Genomic DNA, 27,969 nt, shown 5'->3' with positions numbered 1-27,969 from the left:
GTCAGAATGCCCTGTATGTTGTGTTTTGTTTGTGGATCTAGGATGCATTAAACTGGAAGAATTACACAAATGTGGTCCATCCGATGAGGAAATGATGGCAAAGTCTGAAATTTACTTGAGCCCAAGGCATGTTGAAAAAGAAGAAACAGGACAGTTGTGACTTCCTGCAAACTCAAGAGACAAGGACATCTTGGGGCACACGTCTGGGGGGGATGCAGAGATAGGCATCCTGGGGGGGGCTTGGCCACAGAAAGGGACGCGGAGTAGTTGCAGGGATGTAAGAGTGGCCTTTCCATCCACAGCTCACGTGGACGTGAACCGAGGAAGCAAATGGCTCTTCCTGAGCCTGCACTGCCTTGCCCATCCTTCTGGAAGACAGTCCAGGAGGGAGATGGTGGAATTCTACCCTCTTGGCTTTTGTGAGTTGGCTGGTATGTGGGAGCTGGGGCAGCCTCCTCATTTGGCCCCCTTTTTCCTTGATGCCACCTAAGAGGATTGGGTGGGTCCAGTGTGAGCAGGACAGGTCTGATGGGGGTCAGCAGCCACCTGCACTTCACCCGCACTCCCCACGGCGCCACAGTGGCAGGTGGTGACAGTGGCTATACTCACTCTGATGTCTGCGTCGTGATGGGCTCGCATGTGAGGCAAGTTGCTACAAATCAAGGAACCTGCGTGGAAGCATCAGGTCTGCTGTACCCAGCTCTGAGATGCTGTCAGGTTAGTTCCCGGGAAAAAGCCTCTGAGATAGAACTATGCCGACCAGAAGGTCAAGGGGTGCACTCTCAGGAGAGCAGGATGGGGCAGGGGGAGGAGCTGCACTGTCCCCTCATGGAGGGACAACAGAAGCCTCAGTGGGTCCCACTGGGAGCTCCAGACCTGCTGAGCTGTCTGGCCTTGGGTTTTTGGACCCATGCATTGCCCATTACCAGGTGTGGGTCACCCTTGGGGAGGAGGTGTGACTTTGATCATCAACCCTATCAGACAGGGCAATCTCCAGAAATGGGCTTGGCCAGTTGCCTTTGGCCACCAACATCCCCAGCAGTCTGAGGAAGGAGTGACTCAGGGCTGGAGTGGGCATGTGGACAGGGCGCCATAAAATATATGGAAGGAATCCTCCCCACAGCTCCCTCTATACCCCAGGGCCTCAGAGGAAGCCTGGCTTTGCATTACGAGGTCACCAGATCCCTTCTGATTTGAACTTACAAGAGACATTCAACAAGGTTTGGAACCAAAAGACATTTCCATTTCATAAGCAGCAAGTTCAGCCAGCTAGAACACCTGTGCTCATGTGCACCAGGCACACGGGTCACCCCTGCACTTCCACGTCTCATCTCTCCTACTGTGTTAAAATCAGAAGTCCGTATAGCTGTGGAAAGACTAGCAGAGCTTGTGCATGGCCCAGAGTGTAAGCTGGACTCCCCGGGTCTATGAGACAAGAGGAACCCACTGTTTATGAGGCATCTGGATACTCTTTTATACTTTATCTCATCTGATCCTTAACAAGTACCATACAAGGCAGATAATCTAATTTTGATTTTCAAAATTAGAATATAGATATGGTAAAAATATCAATATTACCAAAGGAAACACAGTATAAAGTGCCTCATTCTCCAGAGCCCAAAAATTTCTTATGGATACTTACTTCTAGAATACTTCCATGTGAATATGTGCATATGTGTATTATGTACATTTAATATATGTACATATGTCCTGAAAACATACACAGACATATTCACAGGTTGGCAAATGCTCTGGACATTTCTCTGTTCCTTGCTTGTACCATTTGTCACCCCCACAGTTCTGATAAGACCAAACAATCAGTGACAGGATCTCCAATTCCTATTTCAGATATGAAAGATGGTGGCTCAAAGAATCGAATGACTTGTGCAAGGTCACTGTTTTACTTGCAGAAGAAATGATTCTCAAGCTCAGGTGCTAAATGGAGGCCATCCTAAGCCACGTGTGTCCCTGGCATCCATGCTTGGCAGAGGGCAGATGCCGGCAAGGGCCGTCTGCTTTGACTGAGGCATCGAGTCAGGCCCTGCAGCGCCTCTGTTGGCCGTGATTCAGCAGAAATGGAAGCAGCCGGAAGCAGCAAGGGCATCGGGTTCCGCGGCTGGGTCCCCAGTCTGTGCCTCAAGCCCCCAACGCCCCTTCTCCTCCCCTTGCTACCTGCTCACAACGGCATTTTCTTACCACCAGTGCCTCCTTCAGAAAATGCTCCAGAACCCATTTCAGAGAGCAAGGGATCTATGAAAACTGTTACTAAGTTCGACTTTGAAGACTAGATCGCAACATCATATCGATTTTTTTCAAGAGAGACGCAAGGAAAACTGGGGAATCTTCTAAAGGCTGATTCAGTATGATCACTGAGACGATAGGGAGTCAAAACGTTAATCCAAAGAGAAATTGTGAAAATACAATATGGCTTAAGACTATCAAAAACAGAACGAAACGAAACAAACCCTGTTCTCCATAAATTACTCAATAGCACGAGTTTTTGGAAGTGGACGATATGCTGTAGAAAATCCCATTGGCTGGCCCTCCGGGCCTACTAATAAGAGCCAGTGTGGAAGAGCACGACACCTTCACCAGGACTGGATAAAGTGGACGGAAAAGGCTTGCACACCCTCCCCACCCCAGAGAAAGTACATTTTAGCATAACCCCCTTCCAACCGTCTGCAATGGGAACCCTAAATAATACACAGGAATCAGTGCAGGGCAAACAGAATGCCAGGCCTTGTGTGAACCCCCAGTGGGAGGCTCTGGCCCAGGGCCCACCCCACAACAGGCACATCAGGTGTAACGAGGGCATAGCCATGACATGGCCCTTTAGGGGTGCTGATAAGAATTAAACACGGCTATCAGGTAAAATTCGGATTTAGGCAATGTCTCAGGGTAATGTTGGGGTGCACGGAGAGGGACTGTGTTTATGCAGGTCGCACTCGTTGACAACCTCCAGGAACATGTCTATGGATGATGCAGCTCAGACATCGACAGTGACCCACCTGGAAACCTAAAACTGGATTTTACCCGAGTTGAAATCCTTTGGGGGCCCTGCTGGGTTTGATTAAAACATCTGGAGTCAAACAGGCCTGCACCTGTTCGTGAGGGGCCCCTCGCTGATGGTGTGACTGAGCTGGCCCCTAACAGCTGAAGTGTCAGTTCCCTAATGTGGGAAGGGGGATGATAACGTCAAAGTGCTTAGCAGAGCGCCTGGTTCGTATCAAGGCCTTACTAGCGATAGTTAGGAAGTTTTGCTTTTCACTTCATGTGTTCCCTAACAGAGACAGCTAAGCTTGCTATCAACTCAGACCTTCCTATAAACACCTCTTGAATCTCCATCTCTGCATCTAATTCCTGCCCTGGGCTCTTGATCCATTCCAAACTGCTGTTTGGATGGCTTGCCTATAGTTGCAAAAGCATCTAAAAAGGAGCTTATGACTGTCCTACTTACAGGATCCTTCTCTCCCCCTGGTCTTTGTTAATGGACCCCCTCTGCCCAACACTGAAGAAAGCCAGGGAGATCTCCTAGACTTCAGATTTCTGTCTCACCTAGAATCTTGAAGGATTCTACTCTTAGGAAATCTTGAAGATTCTACTCTTCAAATGCTGTTGTTTCTGCCCCAGTTTGAGTCATCTGCATCGCTCCCTTTAATTATTAAAACAGCCTGCTCATGGGCCTCACTGCTCAGTTCTTAACCTTCTATCTGCAGCACTAGTGTGTGCAAATTGGTTTACAGTGTTGCCCACTGTCTAAAGATGAAGATCACATTCCTTAGCGTGGTGTTCAAGGCCATAAGCCCTGACCACAGTCGCAGGCCCATGTGCAACCTCTCGTTTCACTCCAGAGCTCTGCTTGCCTTTCTTCTTTTAACAGCCTGTCACCCTGCTGCCCAAAACTCACCACCGAGACTCAGGTGGAATGTCATGACCTCTGTGGAACTTCTCAACCACTCTCTCCTCTCAGGTCCCCTGCACATACCTCATTAGACCACAGTGAGTTCTCGATGTCTCTCTCCAACCCTCCCTGAATACCACGGGGGTAGAAACCACGAGTTACTTGTCTTTTAGCCTGCAACACCTGGCACATGGAAATTCAATGATTCCATAAACAATGGAATGAATGAATGAATGAATGAATGAATGAATGAATGGATAGATAGATAGATAGATGGATTGTAGCATCCTCTAGCAGTCTCCACAGACAACAGAGACCTGATTAACACAGCCTTGGACGAAGGTCCAAACCACCCTTAGCCCCCACTTTAGAACTGGGGCTCTACAGTTTGGGCATTTGGGTGTGGATTTGCTACACTGCCACAATAATCATGCCATAGATGTTTATGCCCTATATCAATATACTTATTTATACTCCATATGAAATATGTACAAAATCTGATTTTACCTGGCATGTGGTGAACATGGATAACTTTTCATTTAACTCAAACATACCCATAAGACAAGATGTCTTTTTGGATAGACACATCAGTACACCTTTTGTGTTACAATTGTGGGAGAGCGCATACATGGAGAACTGGTTTCTATTATTCTGGATGTTTATTTGAAAAAGGAATGCAAGCTCTATCGGATCTCAAAATCTAGAGTTCTTTTAACAGTAGCTACTGTTCATTTTATACCTGCTGTGTTTGGTACTATTTTTTGGCCCCTGGATTCCTTTTTTTGGTGATTTAGTCAGTTTTTCATTATTATCTCATGTTTAACCAATAAGAAAATAATAACTATAGCAGCCTTAATAAATTGCTAGCATTTATTACTTGACTCCATTAAATGTCAGGCATTATTTAAGTGCTTTATGTGTATTAATCATTTAATGCGTACGTCAACCCCATGAAATAAGTACAATTACCTATTCCCTGTTTTACAGACTGGCACGCTGAACCCAGAATGGGAAATAATGTTTACAAGCCACATGGCAAACAAATGGTGGATCAACAATTCAGGCTTGGTCGGGTGCCGGAAGCCACTCACTCTTCGTCTCAAGGCTCAGCTTCCTCTTGGAATTGACCTTCAGAAGCTTTAATATCCTGCATTCATACACCCAGGAAGCAGAAAAGTTCAGTTTCTAACCCACATTGGGGCCCAACGTTAAAAAGGAAAACAGCTACATAATTTACAAAGGAAATCAAAACCCCCTTGTGCCTAGCCACAGCTTTGCAACTAACTAGATGTAATCCAGAAAAACAATTTTAAGTAGTTTTTGATCATTTATCTTCGTTAGCAATACATTGCTGTTATCTTAGTCAGCAGTTTCTGAATTTTGTCCCTTAACACAGGGTCGTGGTGACTAGCTGTGAGTTCAACTACTACTATTTCTTACCAAAAGTAGTTAAAATACAGAAATCACAATGTGATTTCATATTAATATGACTTAATATGACGACGTCACCCCCATCATCCTCTCACCGACATCCCAGAGAGCTTCCCTGAGCAGCTGAAAGAGGGGGTGAGAGCTGTCAGGCTTGAACCAGTGGATGGGTGTTGGGTGGGGAGGTGCTCACCCAGGCACCTGCCCCATCCTACACGCATGTGCTTGCGGGCCCTGGCCTGCACACGGCTCCCGCACTGGGCAGAGCCAACAGGAGACAGTGCAGCCATCACAGAGGTCTACACAGCTCTGGCCATGGAGGAGTACACTTGGTCTTGCACTCCTCTCCCTCTGTACGTTTGTTACACCCCCACCTCACCTCCTGGAAGTCAGAAACAAAACGTTATTCATCTTCTGCACCCAGCCTCTGTCACATGGTGGGCAATGCATCCATGGGGTTGGCTGAAGCGACAGAACAGGAAGAGTCAAGTGAAGCTGGAAAATGCCCTCAGCTCTCCAAAGGGCCATCTGGGGGCACACTGCATGAGGTCCACTGAGTGGGGCCAGAGCTTACGGATGGGGGGCCGGGGAAGGCACGCGCTGCGGATGAGGGCACTAGCTGCCCACTGTTGATCGTTTTCATCATGGAGGGACATCCATGACCATAATATTCCCGGCTCTGCCCATTATTAGGCAAATGGTGAGTCTGGGCTAAGAAACCGGGCTCTTCCCTGTCTTCCTTTGTTAGTAGCAGGTTGTCCTCAGCCCTGGGGAAGCCTGGGAGAGGAGATGCGCTGCGAGGGGCCTGCACCCACCTAGCACTGCTGTACCTGACCAGGTAAGCAGTTAACTCTAGAGTTCAGTATCTGGGAGTGCCCTTGATCCGAAGATGTAAACCAAATGACCTCATATTTTGGTTTGCCATCCAATTTCTATTATTATGTTGCCTAATTCTCCCACGGGCTCAGCACTCAGTGTGGGAGAAGGTGTGTATCAGTCCCCCTTCATGCCCACCTGCAGATTTGATCTCCTTTGACGACGAGGCCACTGGCATAATGCCACCTTCCTGAGGCAGACTGCCCCGGAAGTGCCTCAGGACCTGGGTGCCAGGGCCACAGGGAGCGGACAGGGAGAGCTGGTCAGGGTTGGGTAAGAGGATCACGATAGACCCGTGGATTCCTGTCACTACTTTGAAAAGTCCCAGGGGTGCCAACAGCAGCAAGAGAAGGCAGGGTGTCTGAGGGCCCCACTTCCTCGGAGCTTTGCTGCTCGCGGCAGTTATATGACGGGTTCTGAAGGAACTCATCTGAAAAGGAATTCCTTAGTTAAAACAATGAAGTTTGAAAATCACTGAACGAAGCCCCTCGAGTCTTCAACTGTTCTACACGGTCCAGACAAGGACAAATTGTGTGGCTGAAAGTTTTCATTCCTGATCCCTAAATATCGTTTTCTTTCCTCACTGTTCATAAGCCTGTTATAAACAGTGATTTTTAAAAGGTAACTTTTTTAGTTCAGCTCGCGCCCAAATCACTGGAAGGTAATTTTTTTTTTTAATTTCCATATTGTGGGGCAAAACAACAGAGTTCCTTAAAATTCAGTGGACTTGAAGTTACAGGAATAACCTGGGGTCAAGAGGTGAAGTCCAGACCTTGCTACTCACTGGCTCTAATACCTCGGACAGGCACTTAACTGCCCTCCTTGGGTGGGTAAGGATAAAGGCGATAGTGCTTTGCTTTAAATAATGCACACCAAACACGCAGCACACTAGTCTTACGATAATTGTTGGTAAGAATTCCATATGAATCCATCTACTTATCCACTTAAGGGCTGCAGTTTTCTTCAGTAAATTGGTCAGTTCCCATGTCACCAAGAGATTTTGACCTATTTAGAATTTTAAAAAGGAGTAACTCGTTAGAATTAGATAAATTGATACATTGACTCAATAATCATAACCATCTTCTAGTTTCCTGAATATCCGTGTTGTATATTTTGGGTGAATGCATATATTGTTGCAGCTGCTCTATTCAAATTAGAGAACTATATTTTCATATTAGAAGAATTATGATCAAGAGTCCCACTGGGTTTTTTACATTCTTCAGCAGGTCAGTGGGGTCAGTCCCATTCTGTTTACCATTGCAATCCTAATTTTTCTATATTTGATGCTTCCTGTGTGCTCATCACTGTGCTAAGAACACTGGGGCTCCAGAGATTAATAGGCACTGCCCATGCCTGGAAGGAAATATTCTCAAGTTTGAGGCACACAAATGCATAACTGCAGTGTACTATGATAAGTCATACCAGAAGACACCTTAGGATGTCATAAGTGTAAGGGTGTGGATAAGGAGGGCTTCCTGTAAGTGGTGACACCGCAGTTGAATCTTGAAGCTTTAGGCAAATGAAGAAGGGATGAGGGGGTATGTGCCAAGCACAGAAATCATCACAAACAAAGACACAGGGTGAACAAATGAGTAAAGTTTGGGGACATACAATCAAGGGTAGATTGCTAAGGTAAATGGGTCCAGGAGAGAAAGTAGGAGATAATGCCAGACAAATTGGAGTGTGTTGATGGAGTGTTGAGTGGGTCATGAACAAAAATCAATTCTCAGGCCCTCAAAGACACATGAGAAAGGTACAAAACGTGTGCCAGTGTGCCTGTCAAGGTGTGGTGGGGAGGCACGTGGGAAGGCTCTCCTCCATGAGTCTGGCCTCTAACTACTTACCACATCTGGTCCAGACGCAGCCATCTGGATAGTTGAAATCATGATGTAAATTTACAAAAGTGTAATGGCCCAGAAAGGTTACGGGAATGGCCCTTGGTCCCATAATTACTAAGAGACAAGTCCAGGATTCCAGAACAGCACAGCCTTGCTGTGTCATCCCACTGGGCACTATGTTGAATTCATTAGAATCAAAGCCTTCTCAACTGAGGGCAAGACAGTGAGAAGGACGATAACGAAACCAGCAGAAGGAAGGTGCAAAAGCCATCAGATACACTGGATTAATTGCACACTGTGTGGAGGGTCAAGCCATTACCACTCCCATCCCAAGTGGCCAGTCCCAAGATCATAAACTCAGGCGTATCTGCAGAATAAGTGAGCTGTCAATCTTAGTCCCTTGGGACATGGTGACCATTCTACTTTGGAAGCTAGAGATATTCACTATTGTCTCTTAAAGATGTAAAATTCTAGAATGTCGGCAGAAGATGGCGGCGTGAGTAGAGCAACGGAAATCTCCTCCCAAAACAACATATATCTATGAAAATATAACAAAGACAACCCTTCCTAGAATAAAGACCAGAGGACACAGGACAATATCCAGACCACATCCACACCTGAGAGAACCCAGCGCCTCGCGAAGGGGGTGAGATACAAGCCCCGGCCCCGCGGGAGCCGAGCGCCCCTCCCCCCAGCTCCCGGCGGGAGAAGAGCAGGCAGAGCGGGAGGGAGACGGAGCCCAGGACTGCCGAACACCCAGCCCCAGCCATCCGGGCCAGAGTGCAGGGCGCTCGATACTAGGAAAACAGGGCAGCAAGAACAGTGAGCGGGCACTGGAGGCTGGGCGACAGAGGGCATAAGAAAAGCGCGCGACCATTTTTTTTTGCTTTTTTGCTGTTTTGTTTTGGCGAGCGCTTTTTGGAAGTCTTAAAGGGATAGGGACCCCAATACTAGGGAAACAGGGCAGCAAGACCGGTGAGCAGGGGCCTGAGGCTGGCACCGCAGAATAAAGAAAAATGAACGACCACCTTTTTTTTTTTTTTTTTTTTTTAATTAAAAAACTTTTTTTTTCTTTTTTTTTTTGGTGGGCGTTGTTTTGTTTTGGCGGGTGCTTTTTGGAAGTCTTAAAGGGGCAGGGCGGGTCACTTAATCCAGAGGTAGGGAATCCGGGATCTCTGGGCACCCTAACCCCTGGGCTGCAGGGAGCAGGGAGGCCCCTTACGGAGATAAATAGCCTCCCAGCCGCTCCTGCTCCAACGCGACTCCACCATTTTGGAGCAGCCGCCCGAGCCAGGCCACGCCCACAGCAACAGCGGAGATTAACTCCATAGCAACCGGGCAGGAAGCAGAAACCCTGTCTGCGCGCAGCTGCGCAGCACAAGCCACTAGAGGCCGCTGTTCTCCCAGGAGAGGAGGGCCACAAACCAACAAGAAGGGAAGTCCTTCCAGCCGTCACTCGTCCCAGCTCTGCAGACTATTCCTATCACCATGAAAAGGCAAAGCTACAGGCAGACAAAGATCACAGAGACAACACCAGAGAAGGAGACAGACCTAACCAGTCTCCCTGACAAAGAATTCAAAATAAGAATCATAAACATGCTGACAGAGATGCAGAGAAATATGCAAGAGAAATGGGATGAAGTCCGGAAGGAGATCACAGATGCCAGAAAGGAGATCGCAGAAATGAAACAAACTCTGGAAGGGTTTATAAGCAGAATGGATAGAATGCAAGAGGCCATTGAAGGAATTGAAATCAGAGAACAGGAACGCATAGAAGCTGACATAGAGAGAGACAAAAGGATCTCCAGGAATGAAACAATATTAAGAGAACTGTGTGACCAATCCAAAAGGAACAATATCCGTATTATAGGGGTCCCAGAAGAAGAAGAGAGAGGAAAAGAGATGGAAAGTATCTTAGAAGAAATAATTGCTGAAAACTTCCCCACACTGGGGGAGGAAGTAATCGAACAGACCACGGAAATACACAGAACCCCCAACAGAAAGGATCCAAGAAGGGCAACACCAAGACACATAATAATTACAATGGCAAAGATCAAGGACAAGAAAAGAGTGTTAAAGGCAGCTAGAGAGAAAAAGGTCACCTATAAAGGTAAACCCATCAGGCTAACGTCAGATTTCTCAAAAGAAACCCTACAGGCCAGAAGAGAATGGCATGATATATTTAATACAATGAAACAGAAGGTCCTTGAACCAAGGATACTGTATCCAGCACGACTATCATTCAAATATGACGGTGGGATTAAACAATTCCCAGACAAACAAAAGCTGAGGGAATTTGCTTTCCACAAACCACCTCTACAGAACATCTTACAGGGACTGCTCTAGATGGGAGCACTCCTAGAAAGAGCACAGCACAAAACACCCAACATATGAAGAATCGAGGAGGAGGAACAAGAAGGGAGAGAAGAAAAGAATCTCCAGATAGTAGATATAACAGCTCAATAAGCGAGCTAAGTTAGGCAGTAAGATACTAAAGAGGCTAACCTTGAACCTTTGGTAACCACGAATTTAAAGCCTGCAATGGCAATAAGTACATATCTTTCAATAGTCACCCTAAATGTTAATGGGTTGAATGCACCAATCAAAAGACACAGAGTAACAGAATGGATAAAAAAGCAAGACCCATCTATATGCTGCTTACAAGAAACTCACCTCAAACCCAAAGACATGTACAGACTAAAAGTCAAGGGATGGAAAAACATATTTCAAGCAAACAACAGTGAGAAGAAAGCAGGGGTTGCAGTACTAATATCAGACAAAATAGACTTCAAAACAAAGAAAGTAACGAGATAAAGAAGGACACTACATAATGATAAAAGGCTCAGTCCAACAAGAGGATATAACCATTCTAAATATATATGCACCCAACACAGGAGCACCAGCATATGTGAAACAAATACTAACAGAACTAAAGGGGGAAATAGACTGCAATGCATTCATTCTAGGAGACTTCAACACACCACTCACCCCAAAGGATAGATCCACTGGGCAGAAAATAACTAAGGACACGGAAGCACTGAACAACACAGTAGAGCAGATGGACCTAATAGACATCTATAGAACTCTACATCCAAAAGCAGTGGGATATACATTCTTCTCAAGTGCACATGGAACATTCTCCAGAATAGACCACATACTAGGCCACAAAAAGAGCCTCAGAAAATTCCAAAACATTGAAATCCTACCAACCAACTTTTCAGACCACAAAGGCATAAAACTAGAAATAAACTGTACAAAGAAAGCAAAGAGGCTCACAAACACATGGAGGCTTAACAACACGCTCCTAAATAATCAATGGATCAATGACCAAATCAAAATGGAGATCCAGCAATATATGGAAACAAATGACAACAACAACACTAAGCCCCAACTTCTGTGGGACACAGCAAAAGCAGTCTTAAGAGGAAAGTATATAGCAATCCAAGCATATTTAAAAAAGGAAGAGCAATCTCAAATGAATGGTCTAATGTCACAATTATCAAAATTGGAAAAAGAAGAACAGATGAGGCCTAAGGTCAGCAGAAAGAGGGACATAGTAAAGATCAGAGAAGAAATAAATAAAATTGAGAAGAATAAAACAATAGCAAAAATCAATGAAACCAAGAGCTGGTTCTTTGAGAAAATAAACAAAATAGATAAGCCTCTAGCCAGACTTATTAAGAAGAAAAGAGAGTCAACACAAATCAACAGTATCAGAAACGAGAAAGGAAAAATCACGACGGACCCCAAGGAAATGCAAAGAATTATTGGAGAATACTATGAAAACCTATATGCTAACAAGCTGGGAAACCTAGGAGAAATGGACAAATTCCTAGAAAAATATAACCTTCCAAGATTGACCCAGGAAGAAACAGAAAATCTAAACAGACCAATTACCAGCAACGAAATTGAAGCGGTAATCAAAAAACTACCAAAGAACAAAACCCCCAGGCCAGATGGATTTACCTCGGAATTTTATCAGACATACAGGGAAGACATAATACCCATTCTCCTTAAAGTTTTCCAAAAAATAGAGGAGGAGGGGATACTCCCAAACTCATTCTATGAAGCTAACATCACCCTAATACCAAAACCAGGCAAAGACCCCACCAAAAAAGAAAACTACAGACCAATATCCCTGATGAACATAGATGCAAAAACACTCAACAAAATATTAGCAAACCGAATTCAAAAATACATCAAAAGGATCATACACCATGACCAAGTGGGATTCATCCCAGGGATGCAAGGATGGTACAACATTCGAAAGTCCATCAACATCATCCACCACATCAACAAAAAGAAAGACAAAAACCACATGATCATCTCCATAGATGCTGAAAAAGCATTTGACAAAGTTCAACATCCATTCATGTTAAAAACTCTCAGCAAAATGGGAATAGAGGGCAAGTACCTCAACATAATAAAGGCCATCTATGATAAACCCACAGCCAACATTATATTGAACAGCGAGAAGCTGAAAGCATTTCCTCTGAGATCGGGAACTAGACAGGGATGCCCACTCTCTCCACTGTTATTTAACATAGTACTGGAGGTCCTAGCCACGGCAATCAGACAAAACAAAGAAATACAAGGAATCCAGATTGGTAAAGAAGAAGTTAAACTGTCACTATTTGCAGATGACATGATACTGTACATAAAAAACCCTAAAGACTCCACCCCAAAACTACTAGAACTGATATCGGAATACAGCAAAGTTGCAGGATACAAAATCAACACACAGAAATCTGTGGCTTTCCTATACACTAACAATGAACCAACAGAAAGAGAAATCAGGAAAACAACTCCATTCACAATTGCATCAAAAAAAATAAAATACCTAGGAATAAACCTAACCAAAGAAGTGAAAGACTTATACTCTGAAAACTATAAGTCACTCTTAAGAGAAATTAAAGGGGACACTAACAGATGGAAACTCATCCCATGCTCGTGGCTAGGAAGAATTAATATCGTTAAAATGGCCATCCTGCCCAAAGCAATATACAGATTTGATGCAATCCCTATGAAACTACCAGCAACATTCTTCAATGAACTGGAACAAATAATTCAAAAATTCATATGGAAACACCAAAGACCCCGAATAGCCAAAGCAATCCTGAGAAAGAAGAATAAAGTAGGGGGGATCTCACTCCCCAACTTCAAGCTCTACTATAAAGCCATAGTAATCAAGACAATTTGGTACTGGCACAAGAGCAGAGCCACAGACCAATGGAACAGACTAGAGAATCCAGACATTAACCCAGACATACATGGTCAATTAATATTTGATAAAGGAGCTGTGGACATACAATGGCAAAATGACAGTCTCTTCAACAGGTGGTGCTGGCAAAACTGGACAGCTACATGTAGGAGAATGAAACTGGACCATTGTCTAACCCCATATACAAAAGTAAACTCAAAATGGATCAAAGACCTGAATGTAAGCCATGAAACCATTAAACTCTTGGAAGAAAACATAGGCAAAAACCTCTTAGACATAAACATGAGTGACCTCTTCTTGAACATATCTCCCCGGGCAAGGAAAACAACAGCAAAAATGAGTAAGTGGGACTATATTAAGCTGAAAAGCTTCTGTACAGCAAAAGACACCATCAATAGAACAAAAAGGATCCCTACAGTATGGGAGAATATATTTGAAAATGACACATCCGATAAAGGCTTGACATCCAGAATATATAAGGAGCTCACACGCCTCAACAAACAAAAAACAAATAACCCAATTAAAAAATGGGCAGAGGAACTGAACAGACAGTTCTCCAAAAAAGAAATACAGATGGCCAACAGACACATGAAAAGATGCTCCACATCGCTAATTATCAGAGAAATGCAAATTAAAACTACAATGAGGTATCACCTCACACCAGTAAGGATGGCTGCCATCCAAAAGACAAACAACAACAAATGTTGGCGAGGCTGTGGAGAAAGGGGAACCCTCCTACACTGCTGGTGGGAATGTAAACTAGTTCAACCATTGTGGAAAGCAGTATGGAGGTATATCAAAATGCTCAAAACAGACTTACCATTTGACCCAGGAATTGCACTCCTAGGAATTTACCCTAAGAATGCAGCAATCAAGTTTGAGAAAGACAGATGCACCCCTATGTTTATCGCAGCACTATTTACAATAGCCAAGAATTGGAAGCAACCTTAATGTCCATCAATAGATGAATGGATAAAGAAGATGTGGTACATATACACAATGGAATACTACTCAGCCATAAGAAAAGGGCAAATCCAATCATTTGCAGCAACATGGATGGAGCTGGAGGGTATTATGCTCAGTGAAACAAGCCAAGCGGAGAAAGAGAAATACCAAATAATTTCACTTATCTGTGGAATATAAGAACAAAGGAAAAACTGAAGGAACAAAACAGCAGCAGAATCACAGAACTCAAGAATGGACTAACAGGTACCAAAGGGAAAGGGACTGGGGAGGATGGGTGGGTAGGGAGGGATAAGGGGGGGAGAAGTAGGGGGGTATTAAGATTAGCATGCATGGGGGGGTAGGAGAAAAGGGAGGGCTGTACAACACAGAGAAGGCAAGTAGTGATTCTACAACATTTTGCTATGCTGATGGACAGTGACTGTAAAGGGGTTTATAGGGGAGACCTGGTATAGGGGAGAGCCTAGTAAACATAATATTCGTCATGTAAGTGTAGATTAGTGATACCAAAAACAAAGCAAAAAAAAAAAAAAAAAGGCAGTTCCTGTGTGGTAACCTCCAACGAGTTCTACACAAGGGTATAAAGGGCATATAAAAGTGTAGGCAAAGGGTCTGTTTGTGTTTATACAGAGGATCAAAGCCTAATTGGGCTACCCCGAAAATGAACTAAGATACGATATGAAGAAGTTCCAACATCACCACTCTCTGGAAGACTCATGCCAGAAGATGATCATCAAAAAACCCCAACAAAGATCCACGCACTGCTACAGCTGTAGATGCACTCATCCCACCAGTTCCTGGACTTGCCATGGGAATGAGGAAGGAGATATCTAAGCTGGCCTGTGCATACAGTAAAACAACAAATTTGACTGGATCTATACTGTTGGAACTCAACCAAGAATTTGGAGAAGTGCAAATTGTAGCGCTCCAAAGTCTTACAACTACAGACTATTTACTGTTAAAAGAACATAAGGGATGTGAACAGTCCCCAGGAATGGGTTGTTTTAATTTGTCTGATTTCTCTCAGACTGTTCAAGTTCAGTTGGACAATATCCACCATATCATAGATAAGTTTTCACAAATGCCTAAGGTGCCTTAATGGTTTTCTTGGTTTCACTGGAGATGGCTGGTAATTACAGATATGCTTTGGTTATGTAACTATACTCCTATTATGTTAATGTGTGTGCGCAATTTAAGTAGTAGCTTAAAACCTATACATGCTGAAGTTACTCTACAAGAAGATATGTCAAAGAAATAATCAATCTTCCCATGTTTTCTTCTGTCTGCTACTTCTATAGCTTTTCTTCTTCCTTCCTAATTACAACCCTTAAATAGAATTCGTGCCTCATATCAAATTTACCGAGTATCATAACTCCTCCAAGTGGTAAAGATACCTCAAGACAAATGCTGGGCATAGAAGCCACAGGGCATAAATCTGCAAAGAAGTAAAAAGCTAACCTTTTCAAACAATAAGGCTTCTCTCTCACTTACCAACTTCACATTTCCCTGTATGGCCCCGGAAGATGACTGGTTAGCCAGAGACGGGTAAGATTCCTCAAGGGCGGAACAACCTAAGACAGGCACAGTCGCAGGGGGGCCATCAGGTGAGAAATTGGGGATCAGCAGAGGTGAGGCTTAGAACCTCACCCCCCCTGTTTTGAGAGAAATCTTCTGCATACGTGGATGTTTTATTGCCCTTGTCTAGCTTGGATTAATACATAGTCTACAGGCACACACCTGATCATCTACATGTGCTCTCTTACAACACTAAACTATGTTTTCTACCTTTATCTTGTATCTACCTACCACTTCAGCATTTTATTAAAAATAATAATAATAAAGAGAGAAATGTGGTATCCACATATAAATCAAGTATAAAAACCAAATGAGTATTCATATTTGAACTGACTGTTTAGAGTTCATAATGCATGAGCAAAACCGAAAGTTTCTGTGATGACTGCCCTTGTACTGTTCACCATGTAACTTATTCATTATGTAAGAATTTGTTCTACATGTAAGAACTTGTTTGTTATGCCTCAGAAGATTGGAGACTGATGAAAATTAGGCTTGGGGTGGATTAATGATTGTGCATTGAGCATTGACTCCCCTATACAGAATTTTATTGTCGTTAACAACCATTTGATCAATAAATATGAGAGATGCCCTCACAAAAAAAAAAAAAAAAAAAAAAAAAAAGGACAGACTTCCAATGGTAAAATAAATAAGTAACTGGGATGTAATGTATAGCATAAGGAATATAGTCAAGATATTGTAACAGCCTGGTAGGGTGATAGCTGGAACCTAGAATTATGTATATAAATGTTCTACCACTGTGTTGTACACTTGAAACTAATGTAATGTAATACTGTGCGTCAACTACCCTTCAATAAAAAATAATTATTTAAAAAAAAAAAAAAGATGTAAAATTCTATGCTTTTGTGATTTTTAAATACAAACGCTATTAAAACCTTCAACTGACCCTGGGGCAGACATAGAGTCAGCATCTATAATTACTCTCCTATTTTTGAGTTCTGAGACCTCTCCTGTGAATTTGGTCCTTGTCTCTCTTTTGCTGGGCTTTTTATTCAGCTTGTTCTGTAGGGAACCTGCAAACTAGAGCAGAGCAGAACAGTACTGAAAAGAGATTCTACGTTCTCATCACAAACATACCAATACTCATGTGGCTCCTTGTAAACCACCTTATCTGAAACCCACAGTGAACCTGCAATCATATCTAAGAGTAAGATGGGGGAACAGAGTTCACCAGCTATCCCAAAGTCAGACAGTTGGGATGGACGTGGTTATGACCTGAACAAGGTGTGCCGGATCCCAGAGCCCACAAGCCTCGCCGCTACCCAGTCTTTCCTCCCCAGGAAGGGAGAAGCTCAGTGAACGTGAGCCCTCTCTTGGCCCCAAAGAAAACATATCAGGCTCATCTGAGAGATTATTAAAGAAAATGGGAGTTCATTGTGTCAATATTGCCATGTTAGAATGTTTAGTTCTATAGGAAACCAGCTCAAAGCATGTCTGGCTTTGATTGCAACAATCATAGCAATGGTTGAAGCAAAAATAAGAGTATTTGCCTAACAGATAAAAGTTTATCTAGAGCTTTTACATCAACCCTGTAAGGCATGTGTTATTATCATCAGCCTCATTTTATGGATGAAGAGACAGGGTGGCAGATCTCTCAAAGTATCAGGAATTCAGTTTCCCACACACACAAAAAAAAATCAAATTTAGTCAACCAAAGATAATATGAACACATTTTAAATAAAATTTGGATTATGTCTATGGCCGTTGCAATCAAATATTGCTGTGCGTTTTTAGTAGTTGCACTTGCCTGAGGGGTCAAAATGAGGTTGTTAAACTCATGGTCACCAAAACAATAGCATTGAGATTGCACTGCGACACTTCGTGATTGGGGCCAGGGCATTTGCCTTATTTGCAGTGCTGGTCTGCATTTATTGACTGCTCATGATTTGGCAATACTCTGTTGGACACGGTGAGCACCTTCCACCTGGCATGCAGCCTGCCATGTATCTGCAATCATGTATTGCTCACCTCTCACAACAGCAGCGACCTCCAAGCAACAGGGTGAGGCAACCAAGATAGGTAAGGGAGGCAGGTGCTGCGAAGAGCATTTGGCAAAGAATAACCACCTGGCAAGATTCAGTAATTGGAACACGGAAAAGGGTATGCAAGCCAGGAGACAGAGCAGAGTTCCAAAGTGCAAAAACAGGATAAGTTTGGAGACCAACAGGCACAGTGACAGTACTGGCCACCACACTGGACAAACACTGCCTCCCTTTCCTCTGAGCGGAAGATATCTGGGCATAAGAAGAGGAAATAAGAGGGAAGCAGAACACCACTTCCATGCAGTCTTCTACACACAGGTGACCTCTTGCTTTTCAGGGTTGTAGACAGAGCCTTCAAGTGATATGAATGGGCCATTTCACAAATGTGTCTATTAGCAAGGACTCTGAAAACAGTAGATTCTTTAATTAAGGTGACTCGAGTCAGTGCATCATTTCAGTGTCGAAAACACTTAACACGCCACATTTGAAGATGCTGAATCTATTAAAACATTTAAGCTTTGGCACTCTCATTTCCTAGTATTTTACCTCCATTTGTTCTTCATTAAAAGCAATTCCCCAAACTGTGTGCAATGTTCAGCAATCTTGTTGGCAGTTGGCAAATTGGATTCTTAATATTTAATCTAATTGAGAACAACATTACACAACTCAAACCGAACAAGCAATTTAGTTGTCAGATCATCATAAAACCCCAAACACCTTCCTGATGAATGTCTTTATTTTTACAGTCTAGCTTGAAGGAAGACTCTTATTTAAAGAAAAAAATTGCTATCTTTCCATTCAATCAGATTATATATAGATAGATAGATAGATAGATAGATAGATAGATAGATAGATAGATAGATAGATAGATAGATAGATACATATATATCTATATATACATATCTTAAAATTTATCAGTCACTCTGATATTGTAAAAACCTGAGTGATCATGTGTTGAGTGAAATGAGCATGTCCTCCCCTGCCAGGGTCAACCTGAGCTCAAACACTGGCTTTGCAAATTTTAACTTCCTCAGGACTCCACCCCACATGTGTAAATATGGAATCCATTAAAGATAATTTTAGCATGAGATATCATCCATAATATAAAATTGTTGACAGGATTAGTTATATGATAAATCAGATGCCAGGCAGATATTAAGTGTACTATAGAGTCAACTCCAAAAATAATAGAACATGAATAAGCAAATAATAATTATCATTACCATTATTATAGTTAATTCTATTATTTTTATTAATGCCATTATAGTATTAATAGAATGTCATCTGATAATCAGATCACACTCATGAGTTATAGGAAGCAGGTGGATAGAGCAATGGGGGAGGTTGGTTATGTTTTGCGTATTATTTTCAATTTGGTGCTGTTCCTCTGGGTTCTATTTTGATGCCTTTGATTCTTTGGGACTTGGCTGTCTGATCTGGCAGAAACTATCTTTTGGAGATAGAACTTCAGCTCATTGAGGACCAAATACTGAGGGAGCTTTTCTCCCTTGCAAATTGTTGCTTGTGGATTTAAGCAAGAGAAGGATAGATGCAAGAGGTGGAAGAAATGGGAGTAGACTGGGGGGCTGTACAAAGGAAGGAGGTCTGCTGAACTTACACAGGCGCAGAGAGAAAACAATAAGCTCCACGGGCTGAAACTGCGTGAGGGCACCAACAGGAAGGCAGCACCAAGAACAGGAAGCGGCGAACAGGAGCCCCTCACCGCCTGGGGACTTGGGGCTAGCAGTCTGCTCTCAGCCTCACGCAGTATCTTCGCAGGTGGGCCTCTGCCTCCTCACACAGCCTCTCTACTCCAGAGCCCCAGGCCTGGCCGCGCCCCCTGTGGTCTCTCCTTGCTCGGATACCAGCCTGCTCTGTCCCCGAAGCCAGCCTCCCAGCCCCTCCAGCCCACACCTGTCCTCTCTGCCTTCGCTTTACCAAACCCACGTCACAGAGATCCTAGTAAGTGAGAATTTTCCTCTCCTTGGGAACTACTCTGTCTTTTCCTCTACTCAAATGTTACTTTTAGTGATCCCTCTACACCGAGGCAAGAGAAACATCTTTCAAGAAGAGTTGTGGAAGTTTCTGACCCTGATTATGGTGGATATTATTACAAGCAGCCATATTTTAGAATTCAGTAGAATACACACACATAAATTGCTTAGCATGATGCCCACGTCACTCATGGATATACATTTATTCCCAAATCATTTATTGGGTGTTGTTTCTGGGCTAAGCACTGAAGCAAACAGAGCGCTGTTAGAAAATAAAATCACTGGTACCTAATTTCCGGATTCAAGACCCTGTAGTCGAGTGTGTGGTAGGTAGCTCGGTGTTACGATAAATTTATACACAAATGCCACTGTAGCACAAAGACAGGCTTCTTTCTGTGTCATTCCTGGGCCAGTCAGGGAAATACCATGTAAATGACCCTACTATTTAAAAGAAATAGGCAGATAGAAAATAGGAGGATACAAATCCCAATTCCATAAAATTGCTGTGACTTTAACGTAGCATACATGCAGGGATAAATCAGAAGGTGAATTTAGATTTAGAGGCATAAGGCAGTATGTTTGTTTGCCATAATGGTAATTTTAAGGTACATCACCTCAAAGTAGCCTAGGTCAGAGAGAGTAGAGGGGAGAAGGTCAGAGGAAAGAGTTGAGTTTAGAAGCTCTGCACCATCCAGGTAAGAAGCAATTAGAGCATCTGCTAGTGGGGAGGCAACCAGATAACGTGGGCAGAGGCGTAAGCAGGGGCTGGAAGAGAGTAAGGCGTCAATAAAGCTTAGCTAATGTTATTCTATGAATTGGAAGTATGGAGTCTGAGTGTTAACCATGGAACCACATCCCTTTTATCTCTAGGAATTCACTGCCATGATCACTGGGGACAACTTGTCTGTAGCAAACTGAGCATTGAACTTGGAGTCTTAAATCAGCATCTAAAAATTACCATAATGACAATTCTTTTTTTTTTTGCATTTTTTAAAAATTTTGGTATCATTAATATACAGTTACATGAGCAACACTATGGTTACTCAACTCCCCCCATTATCAAGTCCCCACCACATACCCCATTACAGTCACTGCATAATGACAATTCTTGCAAGTCACTTCCCTTGTCAAGTTTACTTTCTGTGAGAGGGGTTATCAAACCACAGGGGCGCCATCAGTAGTAAATGAAACGACCCAGGGAGGGCTTGGGACAATGAGCGGGCTGTGGCTGCCAGCACCACACTGCCAGCACTCGATGCAGTCATGCTGATTCTCCCCGAGGCAATTAAGGCTCCTGGGCAAGTGTGCAGGGGCCCGCCTCGCCCCGCCCCCACCCAGGAGAGGCTCAGACGCTACAGACAAGGCTGGGCAAAGGTCGGAGTGCTCCTTGAAGCTGCCAGCAGACATCCTGGCATGAGCAAGAGTCAGCTTTGCTGGAAGTCCTCTTGGGAAAGAGAATGAGATGGATACAGAACAGGATTCTCTGTGGACCCCCGAGAGAGCAGCCAGTGAGGCAGAGGGGGTCCCAGTGGCCAGTGAGGACGGAGGCTCGTCTCTAGAGCTAAGCACTGGCACAGCCTAGGCTAAAGAAAAAGGTGGTCACCACAGTGCAGGGTCTGCGCACAGGGAGCCTGGCTGCAGCTGGAACAGTCCGAGACAGGATTCCAGAAGGGCCTCCCTATCATGTCTACCTCAGGAGCAGGGGGCCAGGGGGGCAAGCTGGCAGGGAGTGGCTTGTTGCCAATAAAAATATAAGTGACGAGGATGCAGTCGTCTGTGAAGATACTACCAACACGATTTACTACTGCTGATGGGGGGAGTGGGTGTTCAATAAAAAAGGACGTTATCTAATCCACCCAGGGATAGGATTTTTCATAACTTTTACTAACTTTCATACATATATTTCTTGAGTGTCAGACGCTCACACAGATGCTGAGGGTTACAGAACAGACACATGGTCTTCCTCCATGGCCCCTCCGTCTAGTAGGGAAAACCGAGCACCACTGCCAGTGGGATGAGTATTGTACAAAGGGGGAAGTGAGGGCAGTGAGGTCTGTAACCTGCCCACGTTGTCAGGCAGAGCCTCTTTGGGTGATCCACATTCATTTTGGATCCTGAAAGATGGACCAGGGGAAGATGGAAAAAAGAAATCTGTGATGTTCACTCATTTAATAAACACATACTCAGTCCTGTGTTACGTTTGTCAACAAGATACACTCGAAAAACACAGCAGTTTCTATAGTGACTGAACGGCTAGTGATGGAGAGATGTCAGAGAGTGAGAATCAGCTGCCTAAGTTCTGATTTATTCATGGGAAATACTGGCCCGGATGACATGACAATAAACATGTTCACACAATATAAACCATGTCTTTGGTAGAGAGCCACAGTGCTCGCCATTTTATAAAGGGGAAAATTGAGTCATGAGACCACTAGTAAGTCGCAGAGCTTACTCAGGTCCTCGGCTACCAAGTCTGCCAAGTTCTCCCCTTCCCAGTTGTGCAAACTTGGGCAAATGCCACCACCAAATCAGCGCCTCGGCTCCCTGATGCACACCTGGGTTATAACAATGGCCACCTCGCCCTTGTGACGGTATCCGCTGTCATCTCTCTTCATCAAAAGCATCACATCCGTATGGCACTTAACAAACATGCTCGCTTAGGTCTAGGTCTGGAAAATATTTCCACAATCTATAGTTACATAAATGGCACCTAAATGGACAAGGGTGTTTTATGGCTAAAAAACCTATGTAGGTCCAGATGCTCATATCCAAACAAACAAATGCTCTCGTTGAAAGAGCTCTAAGCTAAGAGTAGGAAGAACTGATTTGGGGGTTCCAATATCCTCCTCTATATAACAGGGGAAACAAGCCTCACTCTGGCCTTCCTCACAAGGCTGCTCCTTGACTCCCCCATCATCCTTTATACAAGTGTCCCCCATATGTCCCCAGACTGGATCCAGCCATGTCAAGGAAGACTCAGCCCTTGCCTCAGAGCTTTTGTAGCGATGAAGATAGACTGAGGAAAGAAGCCAAACGTCACTGTGAGAGAGCCATGGGAGGACCCAGGAAACCTGAGGGCGTCTTCTGGGTAGGCTCCTAAGTTCAGGGAATTCTTGTTTCTATAACAAAAATATATTCTACCTTATAAACAATAGCAAGATGATTCATGGAAGGAATCTTTAAAGTCTTCATCTCTTCATACTGGGTGTAATTCATAGACTCTAATGGGTGCAGATTTAGTGTCTATGGGAACATGGTAACTCTGATTACTTTCAAGTATGACAGCCACAGAGTCTACCCTCTAGAGACCCTGTTCAGTGACCTGTTTCCCCTGAACACACATATGCACACACACACGCCATGTGTGAACAGAATGGCTCTCCATCAGACTAAGCAGCACAGCCAAGAAACTGCTTACCTGATACTAACAATATGCTCCTACAGAAAATAAAATTGAATCAAACTAGAAAACAGAACCATTTCTAAAATCCCAACAATAAACATAAGTTGAAGTGAGTTGAACACATTGCAATGATCATAAATATCATGTGCTTATTTCCCAGGAAAACCCAACATGCATTATATGGGCAAATGCCATTAATAATCACCCAGCTGAACACCAGCAATTTGGTCTCCACAGCAACAGAAGGTAATATTATGTCACTGTTCTTTGATAGATTTTTTTATTATTTCAATATTTGAAAAGTTATTTTTCAAGATGATAGAAACTATCAAATATATTCTATTATGCATAACATTGGAGATAGAAAATGTGGGGTTTGGAATATTCCTTTGGTCCTGCTCATTTTTCAGGGAGAAAAGAGGAAGACGCTGGTGGGGAGACAGACTGATATTTTGGGGAATGATCATAATATCCAGCTCTCCTGTAATTTCTAGAATTGCTAAGCCTGGAACCTGCTCCCAGCAGCTTTCACCCCAGAGGATTGATTCCTGCTTTCAGACATTTTACAAAGCCCAGCAGGGACCAATCAATACCCGGAGCGCTAGTAAACACATGTGGTGGAGATAAGCAGTTAACAGAAACTATTACGTGTATAACAGCTTATGGAAGGCTGACCTTGTGCCCTGCACTCTCTCATATATGTTAATATATTAATTCATTGACTTCTCATCTCAAACTTACGGATTTCCCCTATTAATGTTACCTCTATTTTACAGATGAGTTAAACTCAGGTATAGAGGAGAGAAGTTACTTGCCTAAAATCACAGACACACATACTCACCCATGCTCATGTGCATAAAGTAGCAGAGTCGAGAACGTGACATAAGCAATCTGGAGCCAAGTCCACGGTGGCTGCCGCAGGCACTCAAGCAGGCATATGATTTGGAATGTTTGGGCTGCCCAAAGATGACAGTTACAACAGGGACCTTCCGGCTTATGGCTGGGCCACCATTATAGCTTGGGATCTGGAAAAGACCTCAAGTTTCTTTTATACGTGTATTCTTTCAAATGCAGTTCACATGTCACTCCCATCAGCAGCAAGTGCCACACTTGCCTCTGGAAAAGCCCTGCTGTGTCCAACTGCTAGTGAGAGCCCACAGCCTCCTTGCTGAGCCTGCGGACTCGGGAGCCACACTGCCCGGGCTTGCATTCCAGGCTGCTGCTCACCAGCTGGCTCCCTGGCTTTCTGTGCACTGGCTTGCTCATCTTAAAAATGACACTAATAACAACCTAGTTCATATGGTATCATTATAATTAAATGAGAAATAAATGAAAAGAACTTACAAGTGCATTTGGCCCATCCGGGATGACAAGGTGGTAGTGATGAGGATGAAAATAAGCTATGTGGGTTCACCTCTACCCCACAAGACTTCCAGAAAATGAATTCCCAAGCCCTCCATTCAAATAGGTAGTGTGGGTTTCAACTCATAGTTTATAAAGAAAGAGGAAATAGAACAATAGCAATAGCAATAAGGACCAGCATATATACAGATGTTTAAAGGTTCCACTAAAAAGCGGGGAGAGGGGGGGGGCAACTGCTTCAGCCAACAGTGAGAAACAGAGAAGTTTACATCCCCATTTGAAATAACTAAACATAAACTTGGTCTCTGTTTCTCACTGTTGGCTGTGTAAGGGGAAGATAAGGAGAGAGATGCCTGGTGCATATGGCTGACCTTTGAATAATTCAGGGGTTAGACCCCCCCTAAGGTGCAGTCTAAAATGCACCTATAACTTGACTCCCCAAAACTTTACTATTAATAACCTGCTATTGACTGGAAGCCTTACTGAAGTCATAAACAGTAGATTAACATATATTTTGTATATGTATTGTATACTGTATTCTTACAATAAAGTAAGCTAAAGAAAAGGAAAATTTTTTTCAAATTGTCACAAATCTCCACTTTTCCAATAGATTTATTTTTTTTAAATCCATGTATAAGTGGACCTGCAGTTCAAACCTGTGTGGTTCAAGGGTCAACTGTAAATACGATGGCAAAACGAGGGTGAAATAGCAATCACCTGCTCTACTTCTTTAAACTCATCACAATTTTAACTTATGACCTATTGACATAAGTATCTATTTAGTATATATAAACCTCCAACCATCCTCCCCCATCCAGCATCCTCCTTGTTCACAACGGTAGGACAACATGTATCTTAAGTGCTGCAATTTCACCAACTATGAACACAGTCCAGAAATACAGCAAGGTGACCAAGTCGCTGATTACGCTACAGAAGGAAGGGAAGTGTTACTGTTTCTTTACTAACCAGGGGGGCCTGAGTCTCAGAAGGTTCACCGACTTACTACTCAAGGACAGAAGCTAGCGAGTGGCACAGTCCAATTTAAACATGGAGTTGTTTACTCCAGGTCCAGGGCATTCCTAAGAGCCAGAAAATAAAATGATTTTTTTCAGTAATATATATATTAACCTAGCACTGAAAATGTAATACAGCCAAATCTTTAACTTCTCAATGAACAGTTATACTCAGATTCTAGTTTATATTTTCTCAGATGGAGCAATTGTGAAAGCAGACAGGCTTGTGGGGCATTTCTGCTGTATTTAGGAGAAAGAAACACTGTACAAGCCGCAGGTGGCGGCCAAGCAAAGGGCTGGGCGGGGTGCGGCAGTGTGGGAGGCTGCTCTCAAGGACTCGAGGCTCTGCACGCTGTGGAGTCGCTCCTTCCACAGGCAGGTTCCCAGGTTAGGCACGGGGGTGTCAGACAGAGTCTGCTGCACTGGGGTCTCCTCTGCAGCTTCCTACGTGGTGACTCAAGTCAAGTTCATTCGCCTCTCTGAGCTTCCGTTCCCTTGTGTCCAAAATACAGGTGATGACGTTTAGCTCAGAGGGTTGTCATGAACATGAAACGGGAGAAAGCACAGAGAGACCAGGAGCCATGGGACAAGAGCGCTTCACCTCTGGTCCACTGCTGGGGCACCTGTTGTCTGGAGCTGCGCAGTGAAGAACAGTGGCTGAGCCCCGCCCGTGCAGCCCAGGAGCTTCGAGTCTGCTGAGAGCCAGCCTAGGGAACAAGCTATGACAATGAAATACAAGGGTTGCCATGATAAGAGTGAGCAAGAGGATATTTTGGGCCCTGAGAAGAGATTCTCACCCCAGCTTGTGGTCAGAAGAGAGAGTGGGAACTGGGGGAACTGGTAGACTTTTGGAGGCAAGAAAGCTGCAATCAGCAAAGCCTCAGAACAGACAGAGGCACAGAGGTTTGAGCTCCTGCTGCCTTCTTCACAGACACAAAAGAGCCGCTGTTTGAGCCAGGGATGCGACTGAGCTGTGGCTGTAGCAGAGCCCTTTCTGTATGCATCGTCTCCAGCTCAAAGAGGTGACGAGCCCAAGGACTAGAGTGACGAATTCTTGGTTTGAACACAAGTGTGTCCAGGTCGCAGGTCTGTACCTTGTGGTGCATTCCAGGAGGCCTCTGCTGGAGGATACATCACAGTCTCCTGGGGAGATAGTTAAACTACTGCTGTGTAAACCTTATTCTAGCTGGGCTGAACTGAAATCTCTGGGAGTAAGGTTCACAAATGCATAATAAAAAAAAGGCTCCCCAGGAGATTCTGATGTGTCTTCCTGGTTCATGACTGCAGGGGCAGCCCCAGGAAAGGCTCTCTGCTTGTGGCCCAGTACCACGTTCAAGGTTGTTTACACCAATGAGCTACTAAGAAGTGTGCATCTGATGGACTTGTGCCGTCTATACCTATGTTAACAAATATGCTAAGAGCTGAGAAGCTGTGAAGCATGACAGGCATATGATGGGGTGGGTAATAACCTGAGGTTGACCTGGTGGTATGACAGGCCGAGCTGAACAACTGACTCCCTGAGCCAGCTTACTGGGGGTGTATGGCATACAGGGCAGTCTTTACGTTGCTTAGCTGAATTTCTCATTCTTCCTCTTAACTGCAAGTACACTTTAGTGAAAAAGAAGGAAGGAGGGGAGAGGGAAGCTGGGCTTGCAAGAGCTGCCTGCATTGCAGCAAGAGGCCCTCGCGGACCTCCTGGCTCCCAGGATTCTCCCCAGCCGCCTGCCTGTAGCATGCGCTCTTCCTGGGCCAGCAAACATCTTAGACAGAGAAGCAGGGGCCTTAGGGAACTCGGTGGGCACTGTCCTGCTAGTTTGCTAATTGGGTTCAAAACAGAACATAGCTACATGTGTGGGGACTGCTTCATCTCTCCTGAAAACAAAACCAAAAGTGCCTACATAAACACTCACAGGTCTGTGCATGTGCACACTCACACAGACATCAACAACACTGTCACCAAAAAGCCAACCCGTCAGCTGCTGGGTGTTTTCATTATTGGGGGAAGTCACTTAAAGCAGGGTCACTGGGTTCATATCCTATGTGTTTTCTCCCTTGATTACACCTGCTGTATCTTGGTCTTTGGCACAGACCTTCTTTCCTCTGCATGGAACCTGCTAGAAACTGAGCCTAAAAGAATCACCACCGAGGACATCTGGGCCTGACATTGGAGACCTTCCATGTTGTGGCCCATCTTCCACTGAACCCCATCACACATCCTAGATCTCAAGACCACACCATGTCCCTAAACAGGTTTTACACATCAGACTTCCAGTCTTTGATAAATACGAGTGCTTTTCTCCATCGACCCCTAGTTACAGTCAGGATAGGTTAGACGGTGCTGTAGTAACAACTAACCCTGAAGACTCAGTGCATAACACTATGGAAGCTGAGTCAT

At 44.1% G+C, this 27,969-nt stretch overlaps 1 protein-coding gene and 1 long non-coding RNA gene across 3 annotated transcripts in view; one reads left to right on the top strand and one right to left on the bottom strand.

The window, feature by feature from the left end:
* FAM135B (family with sequence similarity 135 member B) overlaps positions 1-27,969 on the bottom strand; it is a 294,798-nt gene that overhangs the window by 41,922 nt on the left and 224,907 nt on the right. The window lies entirely within an intron of this gene.
* LOC118916532 (uncharacterized) lies at positions 5,856-26,949 on the top strand. Its single transcript, XR_005026425.2, has 3 exons — positions 5,856-6,167; positions 23,360-23,445; positions 26,087-26,949. It is a non-coding gene; the product is annotated as an uncharacterized LOC118916532 (long non-coding RNA).

This window comes from Manis pentadactyla, chromosome 3, assembly GCF_030020395.1.
Source record: "Manis pentadactyla isolate mManPen7 chromosome 3, mManPen7.hap1, whole genome shotgun sequence".
NCBI lineage: Eukaryota > Metazoa > Chordata > Mammalia > Pholidota > Manidae > Manis > Manis pentadactyla.
This window is presented reverse-complemented; position numbering and strand designations above follow the sequence as displayed.